We start from the raw sequence: 23,074 nt of genomic DNA, 5'->3' as shown, positions 1-23,074 counted from the left end.
GTTTATATAACTCACTCATTTAATCATTCTCCAAACATTTGCTCAGTTTGCATGTACTGGGCACCATGTCAGGAGCTGGGGATGGGAGATGAATGAGGCATCCTTCCACTCTTCCAGAAGCTTACAGTTTCATTAAGGAACAGGCACACAGACCATAACAGTAGAAGATTTAAAAAAAAAAAAAAAGCTTCCTTCTAGAGATATGTAGAAGTATGGACAGAGGAGGGAACAGTCAGCTTTGGTGAGAGGACTGACAGAGGAAGGCGGGGCGGGGAGGTGGGGGAGCTCTGAGCTGAATGGTAAAGAATGAACTTCAGTTTGCTCAGCCAAACACAAATCCTGTTCTCATTAGGTGACTCTACTGTGGTAGTAGTCAACAATACTTCAGTACATCATGGTATCATGTTTTCTCTTTCTCTCAGCCAAAGAGCTCTGCTGCCCATTATAGACACCCCTGACTGAGTCATTTCAGAGAGGCGGGCAAGTGTAGCCACTGAGTGGTGGGTAGCACAGAAAAACAGGAATCATAGCTCTGCCGCTTAGGTCTCCCCGACTTGAGGAAATGTGCTTAACCCCTCAGAACCTGTCTCTCCAACCTTCAGTAAAGTGGCATAGGAGCACAAATCCCATAGAATCTGTATGAAGCTTCAGTGAGATAATGAATAGAGAGGATTTAGCCCACTGGCATCTAGAAGGTCCTCAATAAATGCTGTATTCAGATGCAAGTGTTGTTACCTCCTCCCTGCCCGCTTCTCTCACCCCTAGGTCGTGAAGCAAGGGGCTGCCTTCACAACAGTCTATTCTTGCCTATGTTGTACCAGTAGGTGGTTGATGGGATGCATCTGGAGTCAGTGGTTTTTTATTTCAATACCTAGTTAGGGGTTTAAACTTCAGAATTTTGACAAATTGGATTACTTCACAATAATTCAATTTATACAACATGGACAAAATCATAAACAGATTTACTAAGCAATCAAAACAAGCATATGTAGCTCATTATATTCTTATGTTACCATAAACAGAGTACAAGAACGTAAGCTGAGCTTTCACTGATTCCTCCTTCCTTGGGAGTTGGCAGCTGACTGATGGCCAAGTGTAATAAGTCTGTTTCAGTCCAGTTCTTTGGCCTCTTGGCCTTTGGTCAACTTCTTTTTTATATGCCATGTTATCCTTATTGATCTCATTCACTGAATTGACCATGATCTCATAAAGGCATTTTTATTCACCTCACTGGGTTACTGTGGCAACAGATACTCTCTCTATCTTGCACAGCCCTTATGGACAGCTTCATTCATCCACCCAGTCAGCCACTATTGAAATACCAAAGAGATAGAAAATGCCTATTGCTGGGAAACAGAGGATTCCTTACCTTAAAGAGTTCACAGTTTGGTGGAAAAACAGAAAAACTACCCAGTAGTTACCATGGAGTGTTAGGAGGTTAGGAGAAGGTGTCCGTGGAGAGAAGAGAGACACTCAGCACAGCTCCAGAAGTCAGCAAAACCTTCCTGAGCAAAGCACTGAAGGAAGCAGGAGTAAGAGTCCGACTGGCAAGGGAAAGGGAAGGACATTCCAGGCAGAGAGAACAGCATCATCAGGGCAGGGAAGCGGACGCCATGAAGATGGGGAGGCCCGCCAGGACAAGACTGGGTCATGCCAAGAAATTTTAACTTTTTACAGAAGGTGATATCCTTTGGGATGATAAGAGATGAGGTCAGTTTTCTGCTTTGGGAGATCACTCTGGCAGCAATGGGAAGGGTGAATTGGTCAGAAAGGAGAGAAGTGACAGTCATTCAGGTAAGAAATGAGGAAGACCTGAACTGACTTGAGGGCAACCGGGAAAGGAGGGCCGAGTTCACCAGAGGGGAGGGCGGGTGGAGAGAGCCTGTCATGGGAATGCAGGGTGATCCTGGTCCTGCTGAATGAGAATGAAAAGAAGCAGCAACTTTGGGATGGGCGTTGAGGAGCGCACGTGTTGTGAAGAGCACTGGGCGGTATTCGTAACTAATGAATCATTGAATACTGCATCAGAAACTAATGAAGTATTATATAGCGGCGAACTGAACATTAAAAAAAAAAAAAAAAGAAGCAGCAGCTTTGGGATGGGGTGCGAACAGAAAGGACTGCTATCTTTCCTTCTTGCTTTTTCCTTTCTTGATGCTGCTGTTGAAGGAGCAGGAGGCTGGCTGAGGACAAAGCAAAAGCTGGCGCCTTGCACCCCCCCTTCACCCGCTCCCCTCCATATGTGTAGCATTCCTCAGGCACCCCTGACTGCCATAAAACGATAAATAGTTAACTTGCAAAGATCACAGTCCTGCAAGGTAGGAGTCTCCCCTGGTTTGCAAATGTCCTTGAGATTTACAACAAAGAAGTTACCTTATCAATAGCCCTAATGTCACCCTCCCCTCCATGAAAAACCGAAGGAGGCGGAGGTAAAAGGAAAAGTAAATACTTCTAAACCTAAATCTCATTAACAGGGATTCTTGATAGCAGGAATGTAACATTCCACCAGGAGACTCCCAATTGTGTTCAAACTATCAATCAATCAGCTCAGCCCCACCCGAAACTTGTTTGTATCTGTCTATAAAAATCCTGCACCGACCCAGCTCCAGACCTCTCGGCGTTATCGGCAACGGGAGCGCCGCAGAGGTCCAGGTTCGAACCTGCAATAAACGACCCTTGCTGATGGGCTTTGACTCACGTCTCTGGTGGTCTTTTAAGGTGGGGGTAATATTCAACTGGCATTTCACTGTCTCTTTTTCTTTTCTCTTCTTTTTTTAAAAGATTTTATTTATCCAGTTGACAGAGGGAGAGAGAGCACAAGTAGGGGGAGCAGCAGGCAGAGGGAGAAGGAGAAGCAGGCTCCCCACTTAGCTGGGAGCCCAAGGTGGATCTCGATCCCAGGACCCTGAGATCATGACCCAAGCTGAAGGCAGACGCTTAACAACTGAGCCACCCAGGGGCCCCTTGCTTTTCTTGAATAACCGTCTCTCTCCCTCTGTCCCCCTCCCTCCTCCCTGTCTCCCCCCCCCCCCCACTTCTTCCTCCACCTCTTTCTCTCATTGTCTCTGTTTTCCTCACTCTGTGTACAAAAGACTACTGTGATAGAAAGAGTTCGAGATTTGGATTGAGATTCGTCTGGATTAAAATGTTAGCTTTGCTAGGACTAGCTTTCTAGCCCTAGGCAAATTATTTCATTTCTCCCCTGCTTCCTTTCTCCTTCTGCAGAACAGTAACAACCGAACTGTGTGGAGAGGAGAGCGAACAGCAAAGGAGATGCAGTCATCAGAGAGGGAGTTTTTGTTAACAACATAGAAATCGCTCTGTGTATTTTGAAGAGTGAGGAGTTTAAGGCAGGAGACTGGATACTTAGGAAACATTTAGAAAGGGCAGAGGAGTAAATTTCACTCTTTGAAGCACCCTTTCCGGAGCTTTGGAGCCACTATACTTTCCTACCTAGGCTTGATACCATTAACTGTTACTGTTATTTTTGTGGGTGCCCCTGCTGCTCTTGTTGCCCTTGTTTTGATTTTTGTTTGGAATTCAGCATCCAACCCCACTCCATTTTATGCGCTTCTTGTATTAAGGGACTCTAGTTCTGGGCGACTCAATTTCCAGCCTCCCTTGCCAGCAGGGTTCTCTCTTCGGTCCCACCAATGAGAGGCGTTTGTGTGAGATTTGGAAGGCAGAGGATAAACAGAAGTTAGTTTTCCTCCAACAATGGAAGGCACCTTGGAGTTTTTTGGGTGCCTCCAACATTGTCTTGCAAATTAGCACCTCCCTGCAGCAGGTAGATGGCATCCCCTCCAGAGTTTTGGCAATTTCTTGGAACTTCTTGTAATTTTCTGACAGCAGTAAACCTGAGAACAGTGTTTCCTGCTTTCTGTAAGTTCTGAGAGGTTTTGAGCACCTAACTTCCTGTTATCTGTACCTTCCTACTTATCTAAAGTAATGCCTGTTTTCCTGACCAAACAACAACCGAAAACTTTCTGGCAACTACTCTTCAGTATCTTTGCCACCTTTCCCTGACCATTAAAACGTCTGAGACTCTCCAGGTTTTAGTTCTAGGTCCTTTTCAAGGATACTCCGTAAGTGAATGTATTCAGTCCTAACTCTTCCATTTATTTTCTATGATCTTACAACTCCCCAAACTACTGTATCTCAAGCCGGAATCTCCTTTGAGATACAAAATTAAAGACCCATTTTTTTTTTTTTTTTTTTTTTTTTTTTTTTTAGAGAGAGAGAGAGAGAGAGAGCAAGGTGGTGGGTGTGGGAGGTGTGCAGAGGGAGAGAGAGAGAGAATCCCAATGGAGGGCTCCATCTCAGGACCCTGAGATCATTACTTGAGCTGAAATCAAGAGTTAGACTCTTAACTGACTGAGGTACCCGGATATCCCCATACATCCAATTTTATATTCTGTGTCCATTTGACTGTTTCACAGGATCCTCAAACTAGCATATGAAACAGAACTCATGAGCTATCCCTGTCTCTTCAATCTAACCTCTTTCTCTTCTCGATTTCCCTTTCTAAGAAAATGACCTCCCTCTTCACCCCGAAGCTTCATCTAGAAATCTAAGATTCATTCTGGCCTCATCCCTCTCCTACACCCCCCCCCCCCCACAGGCAACCAGTAATCAAGCCATCTTTATCCAGTATACCTTGAATATGACCACTCCCTCCAGCCCCACCGCCATCACCCTCCTCTGATCCACTACGTTTGGTAAGTGTGATAAGCTCCCATCTCCCTGTCTCCATGCCCACCCACCTCAGTTCATCCTCTACGCCAGGGCCAGAGTGATCCTTTGACAACAGAAATTTGACCAGGTTATCACTTTGCTCAAACCCTTTGATGACCTCCCTTTGCTTTTAGTGTATCCTCACCCTGACCTCCAGGCCCTGGGCAGTTCCTGCCTCCTCCACACCCCCGCCAGTCCTCCCTCACTGCTGGGCACCTGCTGTATTCTGTGGAGCATGTTGTCCCACTCTGCCTCCACCCAATTCCTCTTCATTCTTTGGTCTTAACCTCTTCATCTCTTTTTCAACTCGCTGAGTTAGATTAGGTCTCAAATCTGTAACAATTTGTTAAAAGTCTGTCCCCCACCTCCCTGCTAGAATGTAAACTGCATGAGAGCAGAATACTTTCCTATCTTGTTTATCATCGTAGCCTTAGTTCCTAGCACAAAGAAGGCATTTATTCCAGGAATTAATATACATGATAAATGGTCATTCTTCTTCACCCCTACCTTCTCCTTCTCCCTCCCTTCTTTTCCGTTTTGTCTCCTCCCATCCCTTCAAAGGCTAATGTCACTCTGCTGCTACTCCTCTTGTTATTTTTCTCCCTGCTTACCTCCCCCCCCCCACCTCTCTTCTATCCTACTTGGCTGTTGTGCATTAGTTAGCCCTTGTTCTATTTGTCTTCCTGTGGTTCTTCCGTCTTTGAGTTTCCCTAAGAGGAGAAGCATCTATTAATCTCTCAGGATGCCCCAGAGTTGAGGTCAGAAGTGACACATTTCCAGCAGATCACCTGATAGGTCTCCCAGAAATAAAACAACCAAATAAAACAACCTCTGTCTCCTGTTGCCCTGCCTTTGTCTTAAATTGGCCACCTCAATTCCCGGAATTGGCCCTCAATCAGACTTTGATGTTCACCTCATTCTAGAGCAAGGAACACAGGCATATGACTTAATTTGTGTCCTGCCTTCTTTCCAAGATTATATAAAGCAACATTATAAAGTTAATAAGATAGAACTATTGAGACCCTTCAAAAAGAAAAAGAAGCAAGTGTACTGAACTTGAGGGATAAAATAATTAGTTGACTCTAAGCTCCCTGACAGCCAGGGCAAAGAGGGAAATGACATAAACAATGGCTCTCACTGACAGAAAAGAGCAAACATAGCAGTTCATCAAAAGAACATTTTAAGAAATCCCACCTTGAGATTTCACTTTTTTTTTTTTAAGATTTTTTTTTTTAATTTCTTTGACAGATAGAGATCAGAAGTAGGCAGAGAGGCAGGCAGAGAGAGAGAGAGGGGATGAAGCAGGCTCCCCACCAAGCAGAGAGCCTGATGCGGGGCTCGATCCCAGGACCCTGGGATCATAGACCCAAGCCAAAGATAGAAGCTTTAACCCACTGAGCCACCCAGGCGCCCCGAGATTTCACTTTTTTTGTGGGATACTAATCATCCCAAGTGTTCAATTCACTTTAATTTCACAAACATCCTTCGGTAGCTACTGTGGGTCAGGCACTATACTAGGTACTAAAGGTTCAAAGACAAATGACATCATACCTACTTTTGCAAATGTCATCTGAATGATTTAAAATTCAAGTATTCCATGGCTTTGTCTTGTTTTTATAGTTACTTTGTAAATATCATTATGTATTTACTCCCAAAACATGTAGAACTGACCTTACATGTGATCAGAATTATAAAGTCTCTTTCTCTATTCCTTGATAATTCCCCAATTCTACCACCCTTGAACCGGAATAATCATTTCAAAATGCAAATGTGGCCATGTCTTGACTTTGCTTAAATCCCGGATTGAGAACCGGGTTTGCAACTGTCAGATGATCATCCAACTCCAAGAAAGGAGTGGGAGATTATTGACAGAATTTCTTTGGAAAGAACTGTTAGTGTGATATAAAGTCTGAATCTTCCCCATGGAGGAAGGGTGGGTAGGAGTTCCATCTCTTTAAGCCTGGTGAGAAAAGCTTCAAAGAAATCACTCAGAGATTTTTCTGGACTCAAAGTCAAGACATGGCCACATTTACATCACTCAGGGACCTGTGTCCCCCTGACTCTCTGGGGGTACCACGTTCGTGCTGGACCTGTGACCAAGAAGCATAAATGTGCAAGGCAATGGGACCCCAACAGAGAATCTGTGTGGTATAAAACTAGAAGCTTGAGTGGTCTTGTAGGCAAGTGCTGAAAGACGAACAGCCTTCCAAAGGAACAGAAAGTGAGAAATCCCAGGAAATAATAGGAGGTTGGATGTCACTAAAGAAATCACTAGCGTGTCCCAGAAAGAGGCAACTTTAAACATGTCAATACCTGTCAGCTCTAAACACCCACCACTGTCAGAGGAAGCCAATGTCAATCTCACCACCATCTGTCATATGAGGCTTTGCTTGCCTGCATATCTCTGTATTCTCCCCCACCACAACCACATCAATCCTGGACCAGCCAAGACCATCCATGTGAGAAGGAAGGGAGGCAGAGACCTAAGGGAGCCAACCCACTTCCCTCTTGTCATCACAGGCTCCCCACCTTCAGCAGGTCTAAATCAGGAAGGAGAGAAACTTATATTTTGAATGGAATCTGGTGTTGGTTATTATAGGGAACTGGATCTATTAATGACAGAAAATCAGACTTTCTGCAATTAAAAACAAACAGAGGACTTTATTATCTAATGATAATTGAAAAATATGTGCCTAAGATTTCATAAAGAGGCAGGAAAAAATCCAGATCCACAAAACGTATTTGAATGGGCTGCATGGGAAGAGAAATTGTCCCATAACTGTCCTTAATTGTCCTTACAAGTCTTCTTATTCAGTGCATGCTTGGATGACTTCAGCCCTGGCTTACTGTCTTCCTCCTCACATGACTCATGTCATTATCCTTGGTGATTGCACCATCGACTGTGCAGCAAATATCCACTCTTTTACCTGAACTACTGGTGCTGGGTTTTTTGGCACCACATGACTTGTCTCAGCCAATGTACTGTTAGAGGACGTGAATATGCTTGTAGGCTTTGGCCTGGCTCTCACCATGGCGGGCTGCATGAGATGAACATGCCCCTACAGCCTTGGCCCCAGAACAAATACATCTGCAGCAGACCTGAACCAAACCCAACACACTATCTAGGAGGTATTCATCAACTTTTCCAAGGTCATATAACCAGTAAAAGGCAAAGCTGGATCCAGACCCAGGAAGCCAGTTTCTAGAGTCTGTGCCCTCAACTGTTCTATGTGCCTCTCAACTTGTACACATCCTTGATTTCTTTGCTTTTTCACTTGTTAGTAAAATGGCCTGAAAAGCTGTAACAGGGTTAGGCAAAGCCAATTGAAGTGTCCAAAATTCAGTGGGATATCTTTTTAAATATTGGTAAGAGATGTATCATCAAAAAATATATGAAAGATTGCAAGATTCTATCAAGTTAAGAGGAAAGTATATTTATGTAGTCTAAGGTTCCCTTCGAATTCAAGGGGCTTCATATTTAAATAGAAAATAGGTACGCATTTCAAGATCCAAGCTAAATGATCAACAATGTGGGGTTAAAGACCTCTGGTGAGATAGAGAATCAGGCCATGAGATTATCTTCTGAGAACACTCTTTCCCACCTCTTATCTCTGCAATCCTACTTCTTTGCTCCTTCTCACTTTCCCCAGGCCACTTTTTTTTTTTTTTTTTAATAGAAGATTCTTCATATTCCCACTACCACACTACCAACCTATCTCAACTTTACCCTTCAAGTCAGGGTTTCTGCGATGAACTGACCTTTGGCATTTAAATTCTGACTTCTGGCTGCTTCTCTGATCTCTTCTGTCACCACACCCTGCTCCAGCAGTGTGGCCATTTCTTCTGTCTGCCACAACCCAAGTTCATGCTGGCCTCAGGTCTTCACATTCCCCGTGCCTGGAAAGCTTTCCCCAAATAACCAAAAATACCTCTTAGCATTCAGATTGCAGCTCAAATATTTCCATCTCAGACCTTTCCTGGACCACCTATCTAAAATAGCATCCTCTACTCTTCTCTCCTTTTTGAATGGATAGGATTCATCCTCGGCCCAGAACAATGCCTGCGGTCAGAGAATGACCCCTGAATCCACTCATGGTCTTCATTGTTCTATTGTGCTATTAGGATAAATCAGAGGTCTGTCTTTGGTTTATTTAGTATCTTCTACATAGTAAATAGTTTATCATACTATTATGTAATAGCTTCTGTGATAGTCTATCATACTGTTATGATAGCATACATATATATCAGTAAGTATACAGAGATGATAAGCAGTACTTTGAAAAGCAATTGAATATCATATTTACCAGGAGATGGGGAATGAAAGTAAAAAATGGCAGTCTTACTTGTACATTTTTAAGGGGAAAAAAGTTAAAGCTATTGGCTTCATTATTATGTAATTGAATAATACCTTATAATGAATATAGAATATTCATAACCTATGTAATATTCTATTATGTAATAGAATAATTTAAAATAAAAAACCTATAATGGGGTGCCTGGGTGGCTCAGAGTGTTAAGCCTCTGCCTTCAGCTCAGGTCATGATCTCAGGGTCCTGGGATCGAGCCTCACATCGGACTCCCTGTTCAGCCGGGAGCCTGCTTCTCCCTCTCTCTGCCTGCCTCTCTGCCTACTTGTGATCTCTGTCAAATGAATAAATAAAATCTTAAAAACAAAATCAACCTATAATGTATTGGATTTTTTTAAACATGTTTTTTGCACGTAATTCTGGTAGATATCTACGTGTGCTTGGTTTCATTTACTCTTCCCAGCAAGGTGTTCCTATGGGGCTATTATTACACCTATTTTATTTTATTTTTTATTTTTTTTTAAAGATTTTATTTATTTATTTGACAGACAGATCACAAGGAGGCAGAGAGGCAGGCAGAGAGAGAGGAGGAAGCAGGCTCCCCGCTGAGCAGAGAGCCTGATTCGGGGCTCCATCTCAAGACCCTTGGACCATGACCTGAGCTGAAGACAGAGGCTTTAACCCACTGAGCCACCCAGGCACCCCTAATATTACACCTATTTTATTGATGGGGAAAGTGATTCCATGGGTAGGACCGTCATGGGTCTAACAGGAGTACTAGGGAGATTTAGTCAGCTGTTTTGGGTTTCCAGTCTCTCATTCCCTTGATTCATTTTTACCCAGTTTGAAAGCCCTGGTTCTCATTTTCAAGGAATCTCATGGACCCGATAACTTCCCTTTGTTGACTCCTGGACCCCACACCTGGGCTTTTACACTGCACCCCTATACTCTTTTCTTCTGGCAAGTCTGCTCAGTGCCTGGAATGCCTGAGCTCCACTTTGCACGGGGAGGATGTCTTAGTCCTCACAGGCTGCTTCTTCCACTCCGTGTGTTGTATTTTTAGGTCATCCATGCCAAAGTATGTTTCAATGTATGTCATGTTCTTACTTCTTTTGTTTGCTCTTCTTCCCCTTTATAATCTCATTCTGAGTGATGCCTGCCTATTATTAAAGTTTCTACAGCCAATGAAATATCTATTGTTCATTTAGTACTCATTTGTGAGGTAATTTTATTAAATCTTCATCTCTCCTTACTGCACTATAATGCTGGATACCACACTGTAGGCATCCCCAGCACAACACAGGGCTTCGCCCACAGCAGACTTTGTTGCCTATAGTGCAGTGGTCACTGGTATTCTTTGTGATTTCCCTGTAGCACTGTAAAAATCAGAAGCCTCAAAGAGATGCAAAGCTCTCTGAAGCTCAACGTGGACTGCACTCCCAAGTTTGAAACTTTTCAGGCGCTGAAATGCCAGATGGAAAAAGCTGAGTGGAGCATTTGCGGTGTGAGAAAAAAATGATAAGCATTCCCAGGATGATACTTGGGTTTGTCTCTGTAGCAGGATGCTTATCTCTCTGCAGTGGTGACTCACTGGCCATAACTGACAGCTGGAACAATTGTGGGTAGGAGAGCTAGACCAGCCACCCAGCCAGAGATTAAGCAGCTGGGTTTAGATTAAGCACAGGGAATGTGTAAGGAAATCTGATGGTCTGGTGAGTTTTTATCATTGGCTTCTGCTAGCCTTTCCTTTCCTGCTGCTTCTCTATTCCCAGGCTGGGATAGTGAGGTCAGATGCTGAATTGGTTGTTAATTTTTCGCCAATACCTTAGTCAGAGTATAGAGAACCGTTTTCTACTTGGAATGGCCTCCTGACTTTCAGCAGAGACCTTGGTAGAAGCCTCTATAAGAATGATCTTTTGGCTCAAGATGCTATTTATTTTGGGCATTTCTCAACTTTGAGGGCTCCAGCCCTCAAAGAATCTGTAGAGTGTTTCTGCCTGATAAAGCAGAGACCAGGGACTTGGCAGAGTTGTTCTTGTTTCTCCCATGTCACTTTCTACTTAGATTTTTCTTAAATCTTCTCAGCCCTCTCTCCTGATGAGGGACACCTAAGCTGACCAACCAGTCTCATTGTTGGATTACCAATATTTAAACATAAGTGTAGAATCTTTTATTTATAAACCATATGCTGTATCAAATGTTGTAGTTGATATTTGCAGCTATTATCCTTAAGAAGTAATTGCATGTGATTTTTTCTTCCCTTAGGGTGAGGAGACAAAGATAGTAAGAACCACAATGAAACCTATTTGTAGGCCAAGTACTTGATTTGAAGGAGTGGTCTGAGAGCCCCTCTGCTTGCATATCTGTATTCACCTTGCCCCACACAGGCATTGATATTCTTCCATCACCCTTTGAGTTTTAAAGAAGATCATTTTTAAAAATTAAACTAACCTTAATGTGGGTAATACACTAATTCATTTTTCAAAAAAAATTTTTTGAGGGATGCCTGAGTGGTGCATTCAATTAAGTGTCTGATTTTCGGCTCAGGTCATGATCTCAGGGTGGTGGCATCGAGCCCCTCTTGGGGTTTTGTGCTCAGTGTGGAGTCTGCTTAAGATTCTGTCTCCCTCTCTGTGCCCCCCCCCCCCACCACTTGCATGCTCTCTCTCTCTAAAATAAATAAATCTTTGGGGGGGAAAAGATCCTTAAAATTTTTTTTTTTTACTTGAGTATAGTTGTTACCCATTTACATTAGTTTCAGGTGTACAACATAGTGATTCAGCTTCTCTAAAGGTTATGCAGTGCTCACTACAAGTATAGCTACCATCTGTCACCGTGCAATGCTATTATAATATAACCGATGACATACTCTAATTAATTTTTTAACCATAAGTATTCTATTAAAAAACCCACAAGTTTGTCAAAGACTTGAGACAAGCATGTTTTCAATACCATCAACAAAGGAGAATTGAGATACTGGATATTTAGGTCTTCATGGGTGGACCAGGCTGGAGGGTGAGATGAAGATGGAGAAGAAAAGGAAAGATGCGGAAGCACATTGCTATGGAGCAGTAATCATAATGGCAGTCACCATGGACATCTATTATTTTTTCCTGCCAGTATCTATTCTGGTTTGAGTACTCAGATTTTGCTTTGCGGGACCCCTGCCTCTTGTTGGATTTATGTCTGACAACTTTCAGTGAAGGTGCTCACCCTTCCCTGTCCAAGGCTGGGCCAGTCAAATATACTTTTTCCTAGATATGAGTCCTGGGAAAGATGCAAAGAAACAGCTGGATCCATCATCCCAAGAGCAGCACCCTCCCAAGATTCTTCATCAGATCCTACCACCAAGATTCCCAGAGCTCTTCTAATTCCTACCCATTCTGAAGCCCAAACCTCCAACTCTTCTTCAGTTAAGTGAATTAACCCATATCCTTCTAGTTTTTTGTTTGTTTTGGACAAAGTGAGCGAGAATTAGTTTCTGCTTGTTGCAACCAAAAAAATCTGACAGCTGGATGCATCTGTCTGAAGGAAGCAGGAGACAGTGGACTGGCCCTGGCAGACCAAAGGCTCAAGGAGAGACAACTTGAAAGGAAGGGAAAGAGCACTGAAAAAGGAAGAGGGAGGCACTAATGGCACCCACATTCTTCAGAATTTGGGCTAGAGGTACCCCTGGGTGGACAATCTTATTTACCCTTTAAAAGCTTCCTTCTTATTAGTTAGTTAGGAAGTCATCTTTCTTTCTACCTACCTGGTCTAGAGGTCCCACTATGAAAGCTCTTTTGGTGAGACCAAAAATAATTAATTAATTAATTGCTTAGGGTTCTTTTTTTCTCCTAAATTCATAATTCATTCATTCTACAAATATTTACTTAGCACCTACTGACTGCGTGATATTTCAAGGTGAAATAGGGGCACTTGGGTGGCTCAGTTGGTTAAGCATCTGCCTTTAGCTCAGGTCATGATCCCAGGGTTCTGGGATTGATCCTGGTATCATCAGGCTCCCTGCTCAGCAGGGAGCCCACTTCTCCCTCTCTCTCTGCCCTTCCCCCTGCTCGTGTTCTCTCTCTCAAATAAATAAATAATTTTTTTTAAGGTGAGCTAAATGCAGCCCTCATAATTTAAGAAACGTAAGGTCTAGGGGCGCCTGGGTGGCTCAGTGGGTTAAAGCCTCTGTCTTCGTCTCAGGTCATGATCCCAGGGTCCTGGGATGGAGCCCCACATCAGGCTCTCTGCTCTGCAGGGAGCCTGCTTCCCTTCCTCTCTCTCTCTCTCTCTGTGCTTCTCTGCCTTCTTGTGATCTCTGTATGTCAAATAAAGAAATAAAATCTTTAAAATATATTTATATCTATATCTTTATCTATATTTAAGATATAGATATCTTGGGATCATGACCTGAGCTGAAGACAGAGGCTTAACCCACTGAGTCACCCAGACACCCCAGGTATAGAGTTCTTAAATCACTATATTGTATACCTGAAACTAATAGAACATTGTATGTCAACTATACTTCAATTAAAAAACACATGGAAGTAAAAGAAATAGGTATGAGATAATCATTTAGGATGGGCATTTGTATTTGTCATCTTAAAATAATTTAAGATTACTTTCTAATTCAGTTTTTAAAGTTACTTGATGAATACTACATAGCGAAATAATAAGAAATATATTTTTTTGTCTCTACCTCTGGCTCCTACTTGTATTTGCTCTTCGACCTCAGTTCCTGATAAGATGTTATAATTTCCTAAGTGATAGGTGTGTCTACTGCAGAAATCCTAAATCCCTTGGGATTTCTTGGGCGATAGGAATATCTTTTGTTCTAATGAGGTGACTGTTTATGGTGGCCTCCTGGGTGGTCATTGTTCACTAGAAAGACCAAACCATGATTAGAAACTTGGAACTTTCAGCCTCACCACCCTCATTCTTCAGAGAGAGGAAGGAGCTAGAAATAGAATTAATAATCAGTCATGCCTATAAGATAAAGCCTCCATAAAAATCCCAAAGGTACAGGGTTCAGAGAGCTTTCAGGTTGGTGATCACCTCCATGTGCAGGGAAGGTGGTGCACCCCAAATCCATAGAGACAGAAACTCATAGGTTTAGGAACCTTCCAGACCTTGCTTTATATATCTCTTTTCTTTCTGTTCATTCAAATCTTTTAAAAGACGTTTTGCATCACATCAACAATGGTGAGTAAAGAAAAGAAAGAAATCAAGTGGGTTAAAAATCTTTAAAAACACTTTTGAGGGGCGCCTGGGTGGTTCAGTGGGTTAAAGCCTCTGCCTTCGGTTTGGGTCATGATCCCAGGGTCCCGGGATTGAGCCCCACATCGGGCTCTCTGCTCAACAGGGAGCCTGCTTCCCCCTCTTTCTCTGCCTGCCTCTCTGCCTACTTGTGATCTCTCTCTGTCAAATAAATAAAAAATCTTTAAAAAAAACCAACAAACTTTTGATTCAATTATACTGTCATTAAGATAGACTGCATCAAAGGAAGAACCCTAAACCCAAAGATTAGGGCCCCTGTGTCAGGAAAGGAAAAACTCCCACTTGTTGGGCATGTAGAGTCCCCACAGACTTCATCAGTGCTCTCTCTAATCTCCCCACAATCTCCCCAGGAAGAGGAGGAGGGACAGAATGGAGGGACCACTTCTTCCATGACACATTAATCTCACAGCTATGAGCATAGCAATGTGTCGCTGACTCAGAGCCCCTATTCTGCCTGATTTTCAAAAAACATACAGTGTTATATTAGTTTCGGGTGTACAACATACTGATTTGACAATTTTATACATTACTCAGTGTGTACTATAGTAAGTGTAGCTGCCGTCTGTCACCATACAGTGCTATCACAATACCATGGATTATATTCCTTGTGCTATTCTTTTCATCCTTGTGACTTATTTGTTTTTTATCTGCACGTTTGTACCACTTAACCCCCTTTATCTATTTCGCTCCTCCCCCCACCCCCTTCCCCTTTGGCAACCATCAGTTTGTTCTCTGTATTTATAGGTTTGATTCTGCTTTTCGCTTGTTTATTCTTTTTTTTTCTTCTTCTTTTTTTTTAGATTCCACATATGAATGAGATCATATGGTGGTTGTCTTTCTCTGGGTCCCTTAATGCTATCACAAGTAGCAAGATCTTATTCTTCTTTATGGCTGAGTGATAGAGCATTGTATAGATACCATGTCTTCTGCACTCTGTCATCTATCTGTGGGCACTGAGGTTGCTTCCAGATCTTACTGCTGTTGTTTTAAGGGGAGCAGGCTGCTGCTGGGGTGGGAGCACCTCTATAACAATGAAACAAGGAACGGCCTTGCGGATGAGGATCTTTCCAGGGGCAGAATTCCAGCGGAAGAAAATGGTTCCTTAAACTCTGGGGCTTTTCAGTGTCCCAGGCACTTTAAGTAAGAACAAGTTGAAAATCTCTCCTTAGAGGAAAAAAAGGGAAATGAAAGATAAATTACATTTCATAAAGCGTATATCAAGATCATAGGATTTTAGAGCTGGAAGGGGTATTAGAAAGAATCTAATTAAAAGTCTCTTTTTTTTGCAACAGAGGCCTCAAGAGGTGGAAATAAATTGCCCAATGTATCAGTGATAGAACTAAGAATTAAGCCTAGATCCATTACTTCCTATTGCCGTGCTCTTTCTACTGACCTTATCTATTTTTTTTTTCTATTTCTTTAAATTGTTTCTTTGACTCACACATATCAATGTTTTACTTAAATCTTTGACTCATTCATATCAATGTGTTACTTAACAGGTAATATTAGAAAATCACTATGGATTGTTTTATTTCTAGATAAAACCTGGGGGGATTTGAGAGCTGCTCTCCATGATCCCCAGCCTGGCAAACTGCCACATCCACTGTCAGAATTATGGACAGAATACCTGGAAAGAAAGAAGCATGGAATTAAAATCTTAGCCTCTGCCAAATACAACCCATCCCCAGTGAATTTGCATATTTAAAGAGATTGCACTGTTAAGCAGAGAGAAAGAGCAGGAGATTTGGAAAAAATGCCAGTTCCAAATCTATGAGTTTGTTATTTTAGACAAGTTATTTAACCTCTCTGTATCTCAGTTTCCACATTTGTAAGATTACAGATAATATTGGTTCTCTTCGGAGATGGATCTTTAAGGTCAAAGTGACTTGAATGGGAATCTCCCATAAGCGTGAGCTAATCTTACATCTGAAAGCCCAGCCCTGGCACTTGGTAGATATAGAGCATTTGTTGAGTGACTGACTGACTGACTGAAAGGTACTGAAAGGTTCACTTCAGAGACTGGCTGGAAGTGTCAGATGTTGGGGGGTCGGAGGCAGAGGGTGGCAGTAGGGTGGTGTTGAGAAAAGAAGAAACCGGAGAAGGGGCATAAATCTTCCCTTCCATTCTTTGGAGTATGGCCTTAATGCACACTGATGCTTCTTTCTTTTTTTATTTTTTTTTAAAGATTTTATTTATTTATTTGACTGAGACACAGCGAGAGAAGGAGCACAAACGGGGAGTGGGAGATGGAGAAGCAGGCTTCCGGTCAAGCAGGGAAACCGATGCGGGGCTCGATCCAAGGACCTGGGATCATGACCTGAGCCGAAGGCAGATGTTTAATGGACTGAACCACCCAGGCACCACAGTACATTTGTTCTATGAAAGTTCTGTATAAGAACTGGGCCTGGAGCCTACTTAAGGAAAAAGGATGATTCTAAGGAGAAACATGTACCCCTATTTTATAGCAGTATTATTTATGATAGCCAAGGTATGGAAGCAGCCCAAATGTCTGTTGATTGATGAATGGATAAATAAGATGTGATACATATGGTGGAATATAGTTCAGCCATAAAAAAAGAATGAAATCTTGCCATTTGCAATGATCTGGATGGATGTATTATGTATTATGCTTAGTATTATGCTAAGTGAAATAAGTCAGTCAGAAAAAGACAAATACCATATGACTTCATTTATATTTGATATTTAAGGAATTTAAGAATTTAAGAGCAAAAGGGGGGGAAAAAAAGAGAGAGAAACTAAGAATCTTATAACTAGAGAACAAACTAATGATTACCTGAAAGGAGGTGGGGGTGGGTGGATGGGTTATATAGGTGATGGGGATTAAGGAAAGAACCTGTGATGAGCACCAGATATGGAATTGTTGAGTCAATATATTGTACACATGAAACAAATATAACATTATATGTTAACTAACTGGAATTAAAATTAAAACATTTAAAAAGTTTTTTAAAATGGGGAATAAAAGAGTCGCAAGAGTAATGAAATGACATCAAGGAAATACAGTAAATACTAAAATGGTAGTACACATTCTGCTAAATGGTGAGTTCTTTTCAAGGACCAGTCAGATCTGTTTATTGTAATGAAGATGATGGAAACCTGCTTCATGACCTACTCAATAAGGTGGTTGTATTAGAGTTCTAGAAAAGGATTATTCTCTCTCTCTTTTCTTTTTAAGTTTTTATTTATTTATTTGACACAAAGGGAAAGAGATCACAAATAGGCAGAGAGGCAGGCAGAGAAGGGTAAGCAGGCTCCCTGCTGAGCTGAAAGCCGGATGTGGGGCTAGATCCCAGGACCCTGAGATCATGACCTGAGCTGAAGGCAGAGACCTCAACCCACTTAGCCACCCAGGCACCCTGAGAAGGATTATTCTTGAGGGATGGCACTGAAAGCAGAGAACCAAGTGGTAGGGAGGGTTCTGTTTGGGGAGCTTAGGGCAGAGTGTTCAGGGCTCCTGCTGGGGTGAGTCTTAGGGGAAAAGGCAAGTGGAGCTACCCTCAGGGAAGTGTATCTGCCATTGATTTCTCTCTATCGTCCTTCCCTTATGTTCACTTTCCTTCTTACCTTCACCCTATGTAGACTCCACAGCTTAATTAGCTACCTCACAGCCCCAAACAAACCCAGTCCTCCACCATCTGGCATTCTCCCATGTGGCTGTCTCAAATGCCCACAGATATTTGATGAAGAATGAATTCTGAATACAGAAGCCCGAGAAAGTGTTGCTTTATCAAGGTGGCATCTCTTACTCTAATTTGCTATTGTTGACTGGGGTAGAGAGGAGAGAATTCATAAGCCTCAGTCATTAAGCTGGGATAGTTGATCTGGAAGGGGTCAACAGATGGTTGGGTTCCATGGACAGCCCAAGCAGAGTGGGAAACACAAGTGTGACAGGCAGAAAGCAAAGATCAAAGCCCCAGGGAAGCAGGGTGTCATGGTTTGTGGTATATGTAACTGACATGGCGTAATGTGGAGACAAAGTTGGTTACTATAGTTTGTCTGTCTAATGAACTTCCCTGTCTGCTTCCTTTGGTGAACTCCTCCTCCATTTCACATCGTCTGAGCACAGCTATTAATCAAAATGTATTCTTCCCCACCTCATACCTTCCTTTATTATTATTATTATTCTCTTTAAAGATTTTATTGATTTATTTGTCAGAGAGAGAGCACAAGCAGGGGGAGTTGCAGGCAGAGGTGGAAGCAGGCTCCCCACTGAGCAGGGAGTCTGATGTGGGACTCGATTCTAGGACCCTGGGATCATGACCTGAGCCAGAGGCAAACATTTAATCAACTGAGCCACCCGGGCATCCCTATTATTATTGTTTTTAAATTCAAATTCAATTAAGTAACACATAGTATATTATTAGTTTCAGAGGGAGAGTTGGGTGATTCATCAGTCTTATATAACACCGAGTGTTCATTACATCATGTGCCCTCCTTAATGCCCATCACCCTGTTACCCCATCCCTACTCTCACCCCCCCACCCCCGCCGACAACCCTCAGTTTGTTTCCTATGGTTAAGAGTCTCTTATGGTTTGTCTCCCTCCCTGATTTGTCTTGTTTTATTCCGCCCCCCCTTCCCCTATGATCCTCTGTTTTGTTTCTTAAATTCCACATAGTTACCTCATATTCTATTCAAAGTCCACAGAGGTGGGCAGATGGCTTGGTTTGGGCAAATGTGTTTGTCTAGGGATAGCCAAACACCTAAGTCAGGCCCTTGTTCTTTTTGAACAATCTCTGTAGGAGCTGGCAGGGAAGGCTGCTAGAACATGAAGAATAAAGAATGGTGGAGACAAGTGGAGAAAAGGGTGAGGGGTGTAGGGGTAAGAGGGAGGGAGAAGGTGTGAATTGACATTGGTAGAGCTTCTGAATCAATCCATTCTAGACCTGCCTCTTGACTTCCCAGTTATTCGAGCCAATCGCTTTTCCTCTTTCCTTGCATAACATAGAGTCTAGTTTCTGTCACTTGCAACCAAGTAAGCCTCCGTGAATTTAATTGCCAAAGTGGGCCAGAGCGCAAATAGAGCCAGACTGGATGTTTAGGAAATCAAGCATCAAGTGCCAGGCTCGTTTAGAGGTACTTTATATTTTGAATCCAGAGGTAACTCAACAAAGGGGCTCCATGTTCTCAGACAGACACAAAGCTTTTAAGACCCAAGATTATAGTGACAGAAAAATCACATTGAAATTTTGAAAGCTCACTGACTTGTCTGATTCTCCAACAGCTAAGTCTCTCTACAACTGTCCATGCTATACACAAACTGTGAGAACCATGGGATACTGTTTTCTACCTATCGTGATGAAAAAGATCCAGTGAAAAATATCCAGTACTGGTGAGTGCACGTCTGTGGTTGAAATGGGTATTCTTGCACTGCGGATAGGAGGGCAAATTGACTCAGACTTTCTAAAGGCACATTTTATACTGTGAGCTAAAAACTTGAAAATGTACCTGTGTTTTCCCTTTTTTTGAGAGAGAGAGAGAATCTTAAGCAAGTTCCCTGGCCAGTTGGAGCCCAACGCAGGACTCAATCTCACAATCCTAAGATCATGACCTCAGTAGAAATCAAGAGTCAGATACTTAACCGACTGAGTCACCCAGGTGCCCCAAAATGTACTTATTTTTGACCTAGAAATTCTGGTATTTTAGCTCCAGTATGGGCTCCAGGATGGACTCTGTGAAGTAAATTTCCATGTTAAAAGAACCCATTTTATATAACGTTAAGAGAACTCCTAAGTTGAGAGCATTCATGCCATTTGTTACCACAATTCTTGTTCCATGTTGGAAGGATCTGGCAGACACATATATCCGTTACAATTCTAGATATGATAATTTGGTATTTTTGACTTGTACTTTAATTAGTAAATGCATTCTGGAAAAGGTATACATTGCAATCGATTGAATAAACCCATACCCACCCTAATCACCTCCCACCCCCCCACACACACACCCTTGCTGAATATAAGCTTTGGGATGGCCAGAATTTGCATCTGTGTTGTTTACTATTTTGTCTGCACTAACTAGAACAGTGCCTGGCTTAAAAAAATACTTGAATGAGTGAATGAGTAAATTCTAGAAAATGACTCGGAAAGATGGAAAAACCACTCTTGTACTTTCTTTTTCCCATGAGTATTATCCCTGTAAAGTAATGTAAAGACTAGTGCTTTATACTTCCTAACTCAGAATTATGTATTGTGAATTAGTAATTAACAAGAAGAAGGTAGAAATTTTAGCTTAGAAGACAATACTTCTGGGATGTTTACCGTTACCTATATGTTTTCATCGATCAAGGAAAATGTAGAACCTCCTCCTTTGTAGACATTTCTAGAAACATTATGGATATTATGTTGGGTTAGTAGATAACACAGTTACTGCATTCGTCATAATTAGGGTACATGATTCAGGTTCTTGTCCAGTGCTGATAAATCAATACAGGGTAGACAGTTGGCTCATTATGGATGTTCATTTTAGAGGAGTGACTGATATTTCTCAGAAATCTAAGAATCCAAATTTAGGTGTTATGGAAACCTAAGCCTTTTAGTTAAATAAATATTCCCTTTATTGGCAGGTTTTTGGGTGGTCTCATTTCAATTTTTGGCAGAACTCCCTACTAAATGTTGAATGCCTGCATTTATTTAATTTCAGTTTCAGTTCTGCTTTGACGCAGAAAGTGAGATTATGTGGCTATGGAGGCCTCTTCCACTCTGGTTCTATGCACAATGAGCTCTTAGTAAGTCCTAGGGGGTAATTTTACTTTGAAGCTTTCTGTCATTACATTTTTCTCCACTGCCCAGACAGGTCTTAACCAGACACGTTATATTAGGTGTAACCATATATTCTGTATTTCTGAGTCAATCATCTATAAGGTTAACGTCACTCACTTCTAAAAACAAATTTCTGGGTGGAGAGGGTGGTTGTAGTGTCCCCTGGGGTATTCCAACCGTGAGATATCTGCTGTCTTGGTTCAGTACCATGTATAGACTGGAAAAACAAAGCAAGGCATTTCCCAGCATTTTACCAAGGATGCCCATTAGTTTCTGTACATAAGAAATGTTAAAAATCATCCTATGTTGGATGGGGAAGGAATGATATAAGTGGTCCTGTAAAAGGTAAATCCCCATCTGATATGATGGCAGGAGCAACTGAATGTAGTGGGTACAGAGATTAAACCCCCCAAAGACTAATACCACAAACCTCTTAACAAAGTTCACAGGAGTAAATAGTCTGCCCACCTCCTCTTCCACAGCCTGACGTGTAATGGGTCAAAGATACATTTTAAAAGAGACTACCGTATATCAAGAACCTCCGTGGGATAGAAAAAAATTACTTCAGTCTCTCTACAATGGAGATGAAAGAAAGCATTAAGCAGCAATTCTTTATTTACAGAAATTTTCATTTCCATCTTTCAAAAGGTTGAGCAAAACATAGGTAAACTCCTTTCTTTCTGATGGACTCTGACTTAAACTGCTAGAATTTATGCAGGGTAATTCAGCAGGAAAAATAATTGGATTTTTCCTATCTGTTGCATGATGGGACCGAGGGACCTGTAGCTCTCAAGCTTGGTAGGCGTTCAACAACAGCACTAAAGGAGCATTAAAATATTATCCACAGGGGCGCCCGGGTGGCTCAGTGGGTTAAAGCCTCTGCCTTCTGCTCAGGTCATGATCCCAGGGTTCTGGGATTGAGCCCCACATGGGCTCTCTGCTCAGCAGGGACCCTGCCTCCCCCTTTCTCTGTGCTTGCCTCTCTCCCTACTTGAGATTTCTGTCAAATAAATAAATAAAATCTTAAAAAAGAAAAAAAAAAAAAGAAAAGAAAAACAGAAAACCTCCAAATATTTAAAAAATATATATATTATCCACAATAGCCAAACTATGGAAAGAGCCTCGGTGAGCCACATCACCGGATGAATGGATAAAGAAGATGTGGTATATATATATACAATGGAATATTATGCAGCCATCTAAAAGAAATCTTGCCATTTACAATGACATGGATGGAACTAGAAGGTATTATGCTAAGTGAAATAAGTCAATCCTAGAAAGACAATTATCATATGATCTCACTGAAATGAGGAATTTGAGAAACAAGATGGAAGATCGTAGGGGAAGGGAGGGAAAAATGAAACAAGATGAAACCAGAGAGGGGGGCAAACCGTAAGAGACTCTTAATCTCAGGAAACAAACTGAGTGCTGCTGGAGTGGAGGGGGTGGGGGGGATGGATGTGACTGGGTGATGGACATTGGGGAGGGTATGTGCTATGGTGAGTGCTGTGAATTGTGTAAGATTGATGAATCACAGGGGTGCCTGGGTGGCTCAGTGGGTTAAAGCCTCTGCCTTCGGCTCAGGTTGAGATCTCAGGGTCCTGGGATCGAGCCCTACATTGGGCTTTCTGCTCAGCAGGAAGCTTGCTTCCTCCTCTCTCTCTGCCTGCTTCTCTGCCTACTTGCGATCTCTGTCAAATAAATAAAATCTTAAAAAAAAAAAAAGACTGATGAATCATAGATCTGTACCCCTGAAGCAAATAATACAGTATACGTTAATTAAAATTAAAAAACACATGTTATTCTACTGATGAAAAAAACAGCCAGTTGTTTTAGCCCCTGCATCAACACCTTCCATATTCCCTAGGACATCGTTGAGCCTGGAGCCTCACAGAGCCAGTTCTGTGAGTCTAGTGCAAGCTATTTGTTTATTTTATGGCATACCTGGTGGGATTCATTCTGATCCTGAGCTGTGCTGATTTACTTGGCT

At 42.1% G+C, this 23,074-nt stretch overlaps 1 long non-coding RNA gene across 2 annotated transcripts in view; it reads left to right on the top strand.

The window, feature by feature from the left end:
• The first annotated feature begins 1,290 nt into the window (after positions 1–1,290).
• LOC309843083 overlaps positions 1,291–23,074 on the top strand; it is a 46,252-nt gene continuing 24,468 nt past the window's right edge. Inside the window, exons 1-3 of one of the 2 annotated variants that reach the window (XR_014299935.1) lie at positions 1,291–1,794; positions 19,066–19,145; positions 19,548–19,655. This is a non-coding gene — a long non-coding RNA (uncharacterized lncRNA). The remainder of the gene's footprint in view (positions 1,795–19,065; positions 19,146–19,547; positions 19,656–23,074) is intronic. The other variant, XR_014299934.1, reaches the window with a different exon arrangement.

This window comes from Mustela nivalis (assembly GCF_964662115.1).
Source record: "Mustela nivalis genome assembly, chromosome: 10".
Lineage (NCBI taxonomy): Eukaryota > Metazoa > Chordata > Mammalia > Carnivora > Mustelidae > Mustela > Mustela nivalis.
Note: the sequence above shows the minus strand (reverse complement) of the source record. Positions and strands in the feature narration are given on the sequence as shown.